Source organism: Stomoxys calcitrans, chromosome 4 (genome assembly GCF_963082655.1).
Source record: "Stomoxys calcitrans chromosome 4, idStoCalc2.1, whole genome shotgun sequence".
In the NCBI taxonomy this organism is placed as follows: domain Eukaryota; kingdom Metazoa; phylum Arthropoda; class Insecta; order Diptera; family Muscidae; genus Stomoxys; species Stomoxys calcitrans.
Window position 1 is genome coordinate 124,647,931 of NC_081555.1, and position 16,106 is coordinate 124,664,036.

General features: G+C 36.5%; 1 protein-coding gene across 6 annotated transcripts in view; it reads left to right on the forward strand.

Moving 5' to 3' along the window:
* LOC106093307 (protein sidekick) overlaps positions 1-16,106 on the forward strand; it is a 490,348-nt gene that overhangs the window by 371,432 nt on the left and 102,810 nt on the right. The window lies entirely within an intron of this gene.

Below are 16,106 nucleotides of genomic sequence, written 5' to 3' on the forward strand. Positions count from 1 at the left end.
TTAATTAATCTTCTTTAAAATTGGGGATTATATGCCTATATTCATATTTCTGTGTATTAGATCATTTATGTATGTATATGCCCTGCTTTGGTAGGGCTTTGGTAAAATAATCTGTTACTGTTACTATGATAATAATAAGCAGCTTATAGTTATTGCTACTAATTACAAATTTAAAAGCCTTCAAATCATTAACATTCACATTTGAAATTCATCATGCTGCTGCTAATACTACTACTACTACTACTACTGCATCTACTGCATCTTCTACGTCGACCACATTAACAGCAAGAAATGCCATCATCAACACCATTACCAACTCTACCACATCTAAAGACCATAGATTTAATAAACATTTTGAGGTGTATGCAAAATCCAAAGTATTCCCCGCTACTAAGGCTGCAACAAACACTAGTGCATTTGAACTTGCCACAGCCATCATTACTACTACTAGCAGTGCCACTACTACTAATGCATCTACCCGGGATGAGTTTGCTGGCGCTGCTCCTCTTGCTGCTGGTGGTGGTGGTGGTAATTGTGCATTCGTTAGTGATTTATTAAGGCGCATTAAGCGTTTGGCTCAACCGCGCATTTTACGTGTTAAGTCTTCACACAATGGTGGCGCGCCGGGTTCTGGATACAATAACAATAGACGCAAGGATTTTCGCTTTGGTAATAACAATAACAACTAACTAACTACTCAACTACTATATATCATCATTACGGTTTTTAAGTTTGCAAGAAATAAATCTTAGTTTGGTTTTCAACTTCCGTTGGCATGTTCCTACGTTCGTTCGTTTTCTGCACCACAACATGTCGTAGTTTTATTCATTGCTTCGCCTTTCGCTTTGGCACATTTGCACATTTTCCTTTAAATTTTATTTTTGTATTTGTGTGTGTTTTTCCTTTTCTTTCCTTTTGCATATTAGCACCTCATTTGCAATTGAGTTCACGTAGCGTTTGAGTAATCCTCCACCACTACAGTAATTAATAGATTTAATTCGTTTGTATGAAACATGAAAATAATGTAGTTTTGGTCGTTAGTAAATTTTGGTTAAGTTGGAAAAACTTTGCTAAAATGTGGAACATGTTGAGGAAAATTTCATGTTCCTGAATATTTATGTGACCAAGTCACAGGTTTTGTGGATCAAATTGAAATATTCAAATTACAGAAAGTTGGTGTTACTACCACAAACCACACATTTTCAGTAAAAATTTCTAAAAATAAGGAGCATAGTCTATTTTTAACAGTGATTAAATTTGGTTACTATAAGCTGATTAGGTTTATTAAACAATAATGAGAAGATAAATTGAATATTTACATAAGTTTATTCTCATATATGTTGAATATCATAAAAATTTCTCTGAACAAAATCTTTTCAGGACATTTTCTCTATTGCAAAATTTTTAGCAAAATTTTCTCTAAAGATAAAATTTCATATGTATTTTCTTTAATCACCAAAATTTCTATAAAATTTTGTTTAAAAACAAAATTCCTTAAAAAATTTCTCTAAAAAGAAAATTTCCAAAATGTGTCCTTCCTATTTTCTCTAAAAACATATCTAAGAAATTTTCTCCAACGACAATATCTCTTAGAAAATTTTATCTAAAGACAAAAATTAGTAAAGGTTTTTAAAAAAAATCCATAAAGTTTCCTTCCTATTTTCTCTTAAGTCCTATCTAAGAAATTTTCTTCAACGACAATGTCTCTTACAAAATTTTATCTAAAGACAAAAATTAGTAAACTTTTTTAAAGACAAGATTTCATATAAACTTTTTCTGCGGATACATTTTTATATGAATTTTCCCTAGGTTCGGTTAGGTAGGGTTGAAAGGATAGATTAGGTTAAAGTGGCTGTCTACCATCAGACCCTTTTAGGCGTTTTCGTCTATTGTGATACCACAGAAACAAAAGAAGGAAGATGCCTTCTAGTACCTACCGTTGATCGCTTCAAAAAGTCCAACAACTTGCAAATGTTCACATCCACTAAATCAGACAGGTTCTCAAAGAAATGAGAACCTAATATAGAATTCCTTCTAACTGGCAGTGCGGGACTTACACACAGAAGGTTTTCTGTAGTCTCTTCTTCTTCGATGTTATAACAGCTTCTGCAAAAGTCGTTACTGGCAACCTTCAGTCTGTCAGCATGTTTTCCGATTAGTCAGTGACCTGTCATGACGGACGCAATGACTGAGACGTCTTTTCTAGCCAGCGACAGCAAAGAGGTAGACCTCTTCAAGTCTAGATGAGGCCACATAGTTGTGGAATATTCACAGTCTCCTCTTTGTGACCATCTGGCATTCGTTGTCCTTCGGGACTGGTCCTGAAAACTTAGCTTATATGGAGCTAGAGGCATACCCACAGATTCCAGTATCCCTGGAATGTGTAGGGTAGTGGCTAGTCTTGCAAGCTTGTCTGCCTTAGAGTTCCTGGAATATCTCTGTGGTCTGGCACCCAGAACAGGTGAATATTGAACTGTTCAGCCATCTCGTTGAGATCTGCGACAGTCGAGGGTGGTGTTTGTGTTCAGACATACGTTCTTCAGGGATTTAATGGCTGCCTGGCTGTCTGAGAAGATATTTATGCGAATCGTCGTTATGACATTTTATCTTAGCAATTCCACGACTTCCTTAATTGCAAGGATCTCTGCTTGATACACATTGCAGTGGTGGGGTAACCTTTTCGATATGACCAGTTCTAGATCTTTAGAGTACAGCCCAAAGCCCACCTGGTCGTGTAGTTTGGAACCATCCGTATAGAAGTCTATGTAACTTCTGTTACCAGGGAGAACCTTGTTCTAAGCGGTTCTATCAGGAATAGTGGTGCAGTACTTTTTATTAAAAAGTGGCTCAGGTAGGCTATAATCCAAACTGCCTGGAACATCGGATATTGTATCAAGGATAACACAGTATCCTTACCCGCCACATGACCAATGGGAAAGCTCCCTTAACGTCAGAGGCATAAGATGTAGCATTAAATTCAGTTCATCAGCTGGTGTCGTCATCAGTGCGGCTGTGATGTACGAACAAGCCATCCTTTGGATCCGCTTAAGTATTGAGCTTTGAAAAGCCTTCCACCAGACCACAACACCATATAGCATTAAAAGGTCTAACAACTGCAGTATATGAGAGGTTCCACTGTAGGCAACTTTTATCTTCTGCTGAAAAGAACTACTTCTGTCTTGCAAGTATTTATAACTAGACCACTTTCGGTATCCCACTTCATTATTGCACGTAGAGCTTCCTGAAATATATCTCTTAGAGTGTTCTAACCGCAATTGCCTCGTCATCAGCATACGCCACCACTTTTGCACCCTTTTCTAGACAACATTTTAAAACAGACCCTATACCACTACTGTGGTATAGGGTTATAATACCCAGTGCATTTGTTTGTAACACCCTAAAGGAAGAGAGATTAAGCCATTGCTACCGATCGACTCAGAATCACTTTCTGATTGGATTTAGCTATGTCCATCTGTCTGTCTGTCCGTCTGTCTGTCTGTCCATGTTGTTTTGTGTACAAACTACAGGTCGCAGTTTTAATTCGATCGTCTTAAAATTTGGTACAGCAATGCTTTTAGGCCTAGGAACGAAGACTATCGAAATGAAAAAAAAAAATCGGTTCAGATTTGGATATAGCTCCCATATATAAGTTCGTCCGATTTGCAATAATAATGTAATGAAATGGTCATTTGTTAACCGAATTTCTCGAAATTTGGCAAAAAGGAATTCCTTATGATACTCGACATAATTTTGTAGAAATCGGTTCAGATTAAGATATAGCTCTCATACATATATATCTCCTGATTTTTACTTTTAGAGTAACAGCAAGCGCTTTTATTGACCAACTTTGCCCAAAATTTTGCACGACGCTTTCCTCGACGACTACCACAATATCTGTGAAGTTTGCTCGAAATCGGTTCAGATTTAGATATAGCTTCCATATATATGTTGGTCCGATTTTGAGAAATAATGCATTAAAGTGCTCATTTGTTCACTGATTCTCTCGAAATTTAGCAGGGAGGATTTTCTTATAACTCTCTACATTACTGATGAATTTCATGAAAATTGGTCCAGATTTAGATATGGCTGCTATATATGTATATCTCCCGATTTTCACTCCAAGAGCCACCGCAAGCGTATTTATTGACCAATCTTGCAAAATTTTGCACAACGCTTTCCTCGACGACTACCACTATTTGCTCGAAATCGGTTCAGATTTGGATATAGCTCCCATATAAATGTTCGTCAAATTTAGGGTAATTTGCAATAATGTTGTCATTTGTCAACCGTAGTCAACCGTATTATAGTTTGAACATATTTGCTTGAAATTTTATGGGGATTGTTTAATGACCCATCTGAAAACATTTGCCGAGGTCCATCCAAATTGGTTCAGAATTGGATATAGCTCCCACATTGTACTCATAGGGTAGTTGTAGGGTATTATACATATTCGGCACCGCCCGACTTTTTCCCTTCCTTACTGGTTTAGACTTGAGTACTTCACAGTGCAGTATACTGCCTTGAATAATTTGGTCAAGAGATTTGCCTTTTAAAAACAAAAACAAAAAATCTTGAATACAACCAAAGCTTTTTAAAATCTCCCAAAAGTATGCAATAATATTATAACACAATTAAAAATTCTCAAGGATTTAAACGTAGAAAAAACACCCGAATACTAGAAACGTTTATGTTTTAAAATTACTCTTAATACCCTTTTACTAAGCAAAAAAAAAGGAAACAAAAGAGGAACGTGTAAAATATATTTAAACCACTTAAAAAGTCACGACTTAAAAATAAGTGCCCACCACAATTGATACCACAACATTTATTATGCACATCCTTACACACACACACACACACATATACATACTTACAATATATTTGTATGTACATGGCGCTGCTACTCTATTTTGAGGTTTTACGAAATTCCATTATACGAAGCGCTCTTGCTCTGCATGGTGATGCCTATCAGATGATTTACCATAATGTATATTTCTCTTAAATATGTAATACGAAAAAGTAAAAGTAATTTTTTATGTTAATTACACCGATAAGTATGAAGAGCGGTGGTTGGGCCTCATAAAGGTTCATTTAAATGTGCATATTGTATACACATACTCATATACAATACAATACATAAGTAAAGTGTGTTGGTGTGTATTGAGCACGCGGCATATACACTTTGGTTCGTGCCACACGTTATGCTATGGTCTTGCCACAGTTCGGCCCGAATTTCCCTACTAACCCATAGACACAATACAATGCGGCTGAGGCTGGCTGCTTGCTTGCCCACAACATAAGGCATGGCAGTATTCATGCCACTCACATCATTAACTTTATCATACTTACTGTAGTACTATACAAGTGCTCTAGGAAGCACCCACACTCACGCACACACACACATTAGCCGAATGCAAGCACATATTTTTTCACATATCCAACAGACAAGGATAGTTTTCTTAGTACCAGGGAATATTGGAGTGCGAAGGGCGTATGGAAGAGATTGTTTGATGTACTATTTATAGCCGCCATCAACTTGTTGTAGGAGCCCCTAGGCTTCCGGTGTTCATTGGACAGTGTTGCCATTTTCATTTTATTTATTTTGCATAAAATGTTTATAAACACTGAAAACATATCAAACTTCCACATTATTTTTTAAAAGAAAATAGTTTTGATAAAATGGCCATGATATCTCCGATTATATAAAAACGAAAATATTGCGCTTTGTTTGTTTGTTTCGGCTGAACCGATTTTCATGAAATTTCACACACACAGATGGTAGAGCTTGCCCCACGGAGAAAATAGGTGTTTGATTTGGTGATATCCGAAGAGGGGGGCGGATACTCCCCCTTACCCCAATTTTCAAATACCCCAGATCTCGGATATGGGTGTATCAGTTTAAATGGAGTTTTATATGTTCTCTTAAGGTAACCCAAAAACGCAAAATGGGTATAGAACTTTGGGGTCAAAAAACCTAGGGGGACGCCCCACCCCAAAACCTACCCAAACGGACATGATAACCGATTGGGGCGAAATGGGTATCAAATGAAAGGTATTCAAGAGTAGAGTACGAACTTAGTATAACAATTTGATCCCATGTATCGGAGGGCCCTCCGCATCCCCAAAAACCCCGCAAAAAATACATATTTTCCGGTTACGACAAAATGGGTATAGAAAAAGAGATATTTAAAAGTAGAGTACGAACTTGATGTGAAAATTTCAATCCAAGTGTCAGCGGACACACCCCTTAAAAAACCCTCCCTTCAAATAGGGTATGTATATAGCAGTAATAAAAGGACTCGAATAAAAGGGAACAAACAAGGGTCTGAGGGACCGACCCCAAACCGTTCATACATGTTGGCTCACCAAGACTATACGCTACTAAATGAAAGGTCAATGAGGGTAGAGTAAGAACTTGATATACAAATTTATGACAAATTGTTGGCGACCGCTCAACCCAAGGAAAAAAGGACGACCAAGACAAATGTAAAAAACAAAAAAGGACTGCAATAAAAGGTCATTGGTAGTAGAGTACAAATTTTGACCTCTAAAGAGGTTTTCGGATGGACTGCGGTGGAGGTTTTCAGATGGGTTATAAAATAATCCTTATCAAATTTTGGGCAAATGTGTTCAAAATTGTAATAACGGGGAGACGGTGGAGCATAACTGGCATCACTTTATCTGCCGCCACCACCACCCACCGCGAAGCTGCAACGGCTGGTGAGGAAAGCGAAACAGACAGAAAACGAGGTACTAATAGAGTGGGATGTGAACTCCCAACACATTTCGTGGGGTGAGAGTTTGTAAATAAGCGGTAAATAAATATTGGGAAGTGCTCAAGGAATACAATAAGAATACCAGAGCGGCATAATGTGCCTCCTGGAAGCTTTTCTGCGAACAGGTCGAAAGCGTTAAAATCGTCGCCAAGATGAAAAAGTTTCTCTCAAAACCCATGTCCAAACTGAAACGTTAGTAGACGACATGGGGGTGAAAGCAGAGACAATGGAGGACGTGTTGAGGCTTTTGATGAAAACTTGTTTTCCACGGAGATACCGGATACCGGAATAATGAGATTGATCAAAGGCATGTCATATTGGAATTTATGGTCGAGGAAGCCTTGAAGCGCTTAAAACCATTTAATCCATCGGGTCCTGATGGAATATTTCCGGCTTAACTACAAAAGTAGGCCTCATCTGGCCTTGGCCATATACTCCGAAAGCCTGGCAGGAGACGAGGGCGGTATTTATAGCCAAATCCGCCAACAGAAGTTATGCGACACCAAAGGCCTACAGACATATAAGCCTTACGCCCCTTCTACTCAAAACCATGGAAACCGGGGTGAAACCGCACCTTAGAGACTGAATAAGCCATATGCTATGGAACAGGCACAGCCATATGCTATGGAACAGGGTTATGGTGACACAGGGCACGCCAGAGGGGGGCATTTTATCGCCACTGCTTTGGGTGACCACCATAAATAACCTAATACGAATGCTGACTGAGGAAGGATTTGAATCCGTCTGCTATGCAGACCATGTTAGAAAACTTCTTAGGGTTCAGGATCCGAACCAGCTATGTAGAAGGGCAGAAAGACTCTTGCAGATGGCACACAACTGGGCTAGACCTAAGGGACTAAATGTTAACCCAGAAAAAAAGAGAAATATAGCTGTTCACGAGGAAGACTAAGATGGGAAAATTTGACGCACCACTTTTCCTCAATAGAGACATTTTGATATCTGACAAGGCCAAATACTTAGGAGTGATCTTGGACAGGAAACTGAAACGGAAGTGTCACATTCAGGAGCGTACCGAGAATGCACACAGATGTTGGGCACTATGTAGACGGGCCGTATGCTCGACGGAGCGACGGAGCGAGTAGAGCCAACTGGCTCTACAGAAGCGCGATAAGATCAATACTAAGTTGCCCTCAGTAGTTTGGTGGGCTGCGATGGAGAAAAAGTGCAACGTAAGGATAATACAACAGGTTCAGAGAACATGTCTTGTGGAACAAGACATGAACATGTGTCAGCGCCCACTGGGACACTGGAGACTATTCTAGATATCCGACTCATAGACATACAGATTAAGTGTGAGGCAGCAACTGCGGCTGTGAGACTTAAGGCTATGTGAGAATGGATTGAGAATAGGAGCAGCTCATACCATCGCGGTATAATCGAGGCGACGATTAGAAACCTGAAAGGAATGGACGAGGTTTCCGATGGGATACCTGAGACGACACCTGAGGTCGAGTGCGAAGCACTGCTGCCAACGGCATAATCTTGGATTGACGGAACCCTATTATTGCCATCATGAAGATCATATTACACGCATGGATGAAAGCTAGAGGACAAAGTGGGCCTGGGGGTCTACATTAAGAACCCAGAGACTAAGATCTGTTTTAGACTGGCTGACCATAATACGGTCCGCAGGCGGAGATCCGGGCGATTACGGAATGCGTGAGGTGGTGTGGTATTAACTCGAAGACGTCGAGTATGAAAATCTTTACGGATAGTAAAATGGCCATAAGGGCAATTACAACCAGTACGGTAGGGTTGCAAAACGCCTTAATTATATAACCACGACACTAACCATCCCGATACCATATCTACTACCTATTATTTTTCCATTGCATGTGTTTGTATGTTGCAGTGCTATATGTGTTGAGTATAAATTCACTTCCTCTTTCGAATAAGCAATGTCCTCTTCATGTTTTTCAAATTTGTTGAATTTTTGTCAAAATGTGGACCTTTTTGTTTTTTTTTTTTTGCTCAATGGCAACTCTTTGGTTCTGTTGCTCCTCCAAGCATATGTTGAATGAAAGGCGGTTTCTCTAGGATCTCATACACAGGTGAATGTTGAATGCCTGCAAGTCTTCCTTTAATGCCATGTCTTCGCTGTGCGCTCGTTCTTTTTGGCAACATTCTGAAGGGTTTTATTATTTAAAATGCTTTTCAGCACAGCGTTAATGTTTCCAGATGAACAACATCAGATAGTGAAGCATAAAGTTTTAAACATGTATGCGCTCCTATTTACACTTACGTTACACATGGCAGCTCAATTGCGTGCTTCCGCGGCTTGTTTATAGTAGATTCCCTATTGCCACCTGGGTTGTTTGCGAAGATAGTGTAGGAGACAGATATGACAGGACACAGTGGGTCTAAAAATAACAAAGAAAATGTTTCCATACAACACAAAATAATTGATATGTTATGAAACAAACAAAAAACATTTTCATGTCTAAGTTGAACCTTGAAACCATCTGCATTTAAAGAATCTATTTTGGTTTTAAAAACCATTTTTGTTTTCAAAGTCGCACCCCAATTTTTAATTGTCTCCCTCATTCTTTTGTTTAAATAACTTTTTTCCATAACCACTGTTTGCGGTTTGCAACGTCATTAATTTAACAGATTTAATATGAAAATTAAGACAAGTTTTCCCAAAAACTACAACTATGCATGATAAAACAATATAATAATAAGTACATACACTTATATACCACACGTTGTCATTTTAGGTTGGTAAAAAGTTTCAAGGCAATCACTACCAAATGCATGACATATATAAACTTATGCATAAAAAATGAAGGAGGGATTCCTTCATAAGTTCTTGCACAGAAAAAGTAATTAAATTAAAATGTAAAGGCTTGAAAAGTAAAAAAGAGAATCTTAAATCTAAATTATAATTACCTAAATTACGAATTCAGCTAAAAGTACATAAAAGTGAGAAAAGTTTGTCAAAACTAACACTTACAAGATGAAAGACACATATCTTTCTTTTGAACCAAACAGAATGCTGTTAAAAGCTAAACAGTAGCCAAGACTTGACAAAATTGTTGTTAAACTTTAATCTCAAAACTTAACACAAATAAAATCCATGAAAAATTCGACAAATGGCATATATGCAAGATCGGTTCGATGACAGTGGACGAGCCTTCCTCATTTCTTGAAATTTTGTCATGTCCGAACACCCAAGGAGGCCACCTTGGCAATGAGGTTAGCATGTCCGCCTATGACGTCGAACGCCTGCATTCAAACCCCGGCGTGTACATAAAAAACAAATAAAAAGGCGTTGTAAACCACATTTCGTCATGATCCGTTGAAAAATGCATAAATTATGTCCCCATAACAGCTTTATCGAAATATGGTCCGATTTGGATCAAATTCGATATGGATATTGAGAGGTCTAATAAGTACAAGGCATTGGTCAACAAATATATTGGTCTTTTTGGTACCTATATCCAGATATAGACAGATCTGAACCATATATGACACGGTTTTCGAAAAGCCTAATATAAGTCACAGTGTGTAGACAAAATTTTGGTCTTTTTGGTAGACCGATCTGAACCATATACGACAGGGATGTCGAAAAACCTGACATATGTCACTGTGTCAAATTTCACAAAATGGGATTATAGTGTTGGCCTTTTATTTTGTCAAGACTTTAAATCGAGATATCGATCTATATGGCAGCTATATCTAAATCTGAACCGATCTGAACCATATTGCACACGGATGTCGAAGGGCCAAGTTTTGGCAAAATTGGACAATAAATGCGCCTTCTATGGGCCCATGACCAAATCGAGAGATCGGTCTATATGGCAGCTATATCCAAATCTGGACCGATCTGGACCAAATTGAAGGAGGATGTCGAAGAGCCTAACACAATACACTGTCTCAAGTTTTAGCAAAATTGGACAATAAATGCGCCTTTTATGGGCCCAAGACCTTAAATCGCGAGATCGGTCTATATGACAGCTATATCCAAATCTGGACCTATCTGTGTCATATTCCAGAAGAATTTCGAGGGCCTAACTTAACTCACTGTCCCAAAATTTTGGCGACACCGGACAATAAACGGGCCTTTAATGGACCCAAAACCTTATATGGAGATATCGGTCTATATGGCAGCTGTATCCAAATCAGGACCGATCTGAGCCAAAATGAAGGAGGATGTCAAAGGGCCTAACACAACTCACTGTCCCAAATTTTGGCAAAATCGGACATTAAATGCGCCTTTTATGGGTGCAAGACCTTAAATCGAGTGATCGGTCTATATGGCAGCTATATCCTAATCTGGACCTATCTGTGCCATATTCTAGGAAGATGTCGAGGCGTCCAACTTAACTTACTGTGCCAAATTTTGACGACACCGGACAATAAATGCGCCATTAATGGGCCCAAAACCTTAAATGGAGATATCGGTCTATATGGCAGCGATATCCAAATCTGGACCGATATGGACCAAATTGAAGGAGGATGTCGAAGGGCCTAACACAACTCACTGTCCCAAATGTCAGCAAAATCGGATAATAAATGTGGCTTTTATGGGCCTAAGACCCTAAATCGGCGGATCGGTCTATATGGAGGCTATACCAAGATATAGTCCGATATATCCCATCTTCGAACTTAAGCTGCTTATCGACAAAAAAAAGAATCTGTGCAAAATTTCAGCTCAATATCTCTATTTCTCCTTTGGTCCAAAACGGGCTTGCTCACCTACAGGAGCTTGCTCACCTACAGGAGCTCTACTACTCTAATATGCATCTCAGTAGAATATGGCCTATAAACCCGCCTGCGTTGTGGAACTCAATTCTAACGTGAATTTTACACGGGCCAGTTTTTACACTTTCTCATCCTCTCTGATTCAGTTAATCTGACACTGGTAGTCTGAGATCTTCCTCTGTCTACTCTAAGCATCCATAATACCCAGAATAGGACAGAGGTGTATGGATCATGCCGACCTCCTTATGCCTAAGCTAAACCTTGGTGGCATAGTAATGAATATAGACCTCAATAGGTTGTACTTACAGTGTTACCTCAAGCCCGCTTGCGGTATTGATGTAAAAGATCGCCTGATTTCGTTGCAGGCTAGTCTTTGCACTTTTTCGACCTACCTGCCCCGATTCTTCCTATTTAAAAGCTCTACCATATTAGCACTGCTCTCACAATGACCGCGTACATCCTTTAAATCATCATTGGGTTAACTCCACACCGAGCATTCTCCTGCAGGAGTAGAAGGCCCAGTGGGTTCTTTCCTCCTCATTTCTATTCAAGGGCAGTTGGGAATCGAGGACAAGGCCTGAAAACTGAAATCGCCTTACTTTTGAAAGTTCCTTTCTGTGCTATTCTTAAAATAGAAAGCATTGAACGAAATTTTCTATACAAATAAAATTTTGACAAAATTTTCTATAGAAATAAAATTTTGACAAAATTTTCTATAGAAATAGAATTTTGACAAATTTTTCTATAGAAATAGAATTTTGACAAAATTTTCTATAGAAATAGAATTTTGACAAAATTTTCTATAGAAATAGAATTTTGACAAAAATTTTCTATAGAAATAGAATTTTGACAAAATTTTCTATAGAAATAGAATTTTGACAAAATTTTCTATAGAAATAAAATTTTGACAAAATTTTCTATAGAAATAAAATTTTGACAAAATTTTCTATAGAAATAAAATTTTGACAAAATTTTCTATAGAAATAAAATTTTGACAAAATTTTCTATAGAAATAAAATTTTGACAAAATTTTCTATAGAAATAAAATTTTGACAAAATTTTCTATAGAAATAAAATTTTGACAAAATTTTCTATAGAAATAAAATTTTGACAAAATTTTCAATAGAAATAAAATTTTGACAAAATTTTCTATAGAAATAAAATTTTGACAAAATTTTCTATAGAAATAAAATTTTGACAAAATTTTCTATAGAAATAAAATTTTGACAAAATTTTCTATAGAAATAAAATTTTGACAAAATTTTCTATAGAAATAAAATTTTGACAAAATTTTCTATAGAAATAAAATTTTGACAAAATTTTCTATAGAAATAAAATTTTGACAAAATTTTCTATAGAAATAAAATTTTGACAAAATTTTCTATAGAAATAAAATTTTGACAAAATTTTCTATAGAAATAAAATTTTGACAAAATTTTCTAAAGAAATAAAATTTTGACAAAATTTTCTATAGAAATAAAATTTTGACAAAATTTTCTATAGAAATAAAATTTTGACAAAATTTTCTATAGAAATAAAATTTTGACAAAATTTTCTATAGAAATAAAATTTTGAAAAAATTTTCTATAGAAATAAAATTTTGACAAAATTTCCTTTAGAAATAAAATTTTGACAAAATTTCCTTTAGAAATAAAATTTTGGCAAAAATTTCTATAGAAATAAAATTTTGACAAAATTTTATTTCTATAGAAATTTTTGCCAAAATTTTATTTCTAAAGGAAATTTTGTCAAAATTTTATTTCTAAAGGAAATTTTGTCAAAATTTTATTTCTATAGAAAATTTTTTCAAAATTTTATTTCTATAGAAAATTTTGTCAAAATTTTATTTCTATAGAAAATTTTGTCAAAATTTTATTTCTATAGAAAATTTTGTCAAAATTTTATTTCTATAGAAAATTTTGTCAAAATTTTATTTCTTTAGAAAATTTTGTCAAAATTTTATTTCTATAGAAAATTTTGTCAAAATTTTATTTCTATAGAAAATTTTGTCAAAATTTTATTTCTATAGAAAATTTTGTCAAAATTTTATTTCTATAGAAAATTTTGTCAAAATTTTATTTCTATAGAAAATTTTGTCAAAATTTTATTTCTATAGAAAATTTTGTCAAAATTTTATTTCTATAGAAAATTTTGTCAAAATTTTATTTCTATAGAAAATTTTGTCAAAATTTTATTTCTATAGAAAATTTTGTCAAAATTTTATTTCTATTGAAAATTTTGTCAAAATTTTATTTCTATAGAAAATTTTGTCAAAATTTTATTTCTATAGAAAATTTTGTCAAAATTTTATTTCTATAGAAAATTTTGTCAAAATTCTATTTCTATAGAAAATTTTGTCAAAATTCTATTTCTATAGAAAATTTTTGTCAAAATTCTATTTCTATAGAAAATTTTGTCAAAATTCTATTTCTATAGAAAATTTTGTCAAAATTCTATTTCTATAGAAAAATTTGTCAAAATTCTATTTCTATAGAAAATTTTGTCAAAATTTTATTTCTATAGAAAATTTTGTCAAAATTTTATTTCTATAGAAAATTTTGTCAAAATTTTATTTGTATAGAAAATTTCGTTCAATGCTTTCTATTTTAAGAATAGCACAGAAAGGAACTTTCAAAAGTAAGGCGATTTCAGTTTTCAGGCCTTGTCCTCGATTCCCAACTGCCCTTGAATAGAAATGAGGAGGAAAGAACCCACTGGGCCTTCTACTCCTGCAGGAGAATGCTCGGTGTGGAGTTAACCCAATGATGATTTAAAGGATGTACGCGGTCATTGTGAGAGCAGTGCTAATATGGTAGAGCTTTTAAATAGGAAGAATCGGGGCAGGTAGGTCGAAAAAGTGCAACGAAATCAGGCGATCTTTTACATCAATACCGCAAGCGGGCTTGAGGTAACACTGTAAGTACAACCTATTGAGGTCTATATTCATTACTATGCCACCAAGGTTTAGCTTAGGCATAAGGAGGTCGGCATGATCCATACACCTCTGTCCTATTCTGGGTATTATGGATGCTTAGAGTAGACAGAGGAAGATCTCAGACTACCAGTGTCAGATTAACTGAATCAGAGAGGATGAGAAAGTGTAAAAACTGGCCCGTGTAAAATTCACGTTAGAATTGAGTTCCACAACGCAGGCGGGTTTATAGGCCATATTCTACTGAGATGCATATTAGAGTAGTAGAGCTCCTGTAGGTGAGCAAGCTCCTGTAGGTGAGCAAGCCCGTTTTGGACCAAAGGAGAAATAGAGATATTGAGCTGAAATTTTGCACAGATTCTTTTTTTTGTCGATAAGCAGCTTAAGTTCGAAGATGGGATATATCGGACTATATCTTGGTATAGCCTCCATATAGACCGATCCGCCGATTTAGGGTCTTAGGCCCATAAAAGCCACATTTATTATCCGATTTTGCTGACATTTGGGACAGTGAGTTGTGTTAGGCCCTTCGACATCCTCCTTCAATTTGGTCCATATCGGTCCAGATTTGGATATCGCTGCCATATAGACCGATATCTCCATTTAAGGTTTTGGGCCCATTAATGGCGCATTTATTGTCCGGTGTCGTCAAAATTTGGCACAGTAAGTTAAGTTGGACGCCTCGACATCTTCCTAGAATATGGCACAGATAGGTCCAGATTAGGATATAGCTGCCATATAGACCGATCACTCGATTTAAGGTCTTGCACCCATAAAAGGCGCATTTAATGTCCGATTTTGCCAAAATTTGGGACAGTGAGTTGTGTTAGGCCCTTTGACATCCTCCTTCATTTTGGCTCAGATCGGTCCTGATTTGGATACAGCTGCCATATAGACCGATATCTCCATATAAGGTTTTGGGTCCATTAAAGGCCCGTTTATTGTCCGGTGTCGCCAAAATTTTGGGACAGTGAGTTAAGTTAGGCCCTCGAAATTCTTCTGGAATATGACACAGATAGGTCCAGATTTGGATATAGCTGTCATATAGACCGATCTCGCGATTTAAGGTCTTGGGCCCATAAAAGGCGCATTTATTGTCCAATTTTGCTAAAACTTGAGACAGTGTATTGTGTTAGGCTCTTCGACATCCTCCTTCAATTTGGTCCAGATCGGTCCAGATTTGGATATAGCTGCCATATAGACCGATCTCTCGATTTGGTCATGGGCCCATAGAAGGCGCATTTATTGTCCAATTTTGCCAAAACTTGGCCCTTCGACATCCGTGTGCAATATGGTTCAGATCGGTTCAGATTTAGATATAGCTGCCATATAGATCGATATCTCGATTTAAAGTCTTGACAAAATAAAAGGCCAACACTATAATCCCATTTTGTGAAATTTGACACAGTGACATATGTCAGGTTTTTCGACATCCCTGTCGTATATGGTTCAGATCGGTCTACCAAAAAGACCAAAATTTTGTCTACACACTGTGACTTATATTAGGCTTTTCGAAAACCGTGTCATATATGGTTCAGATCTGTCTATATCTGGATATAGGTACCAAAAAGACCAATATATTTGTTGACCAATGCCTTGTACTTATTAGACCTCTCAATATCCATATCGAATTTGATCCAAATCGGACCATATTTCGATAAAGCTGTTATGGG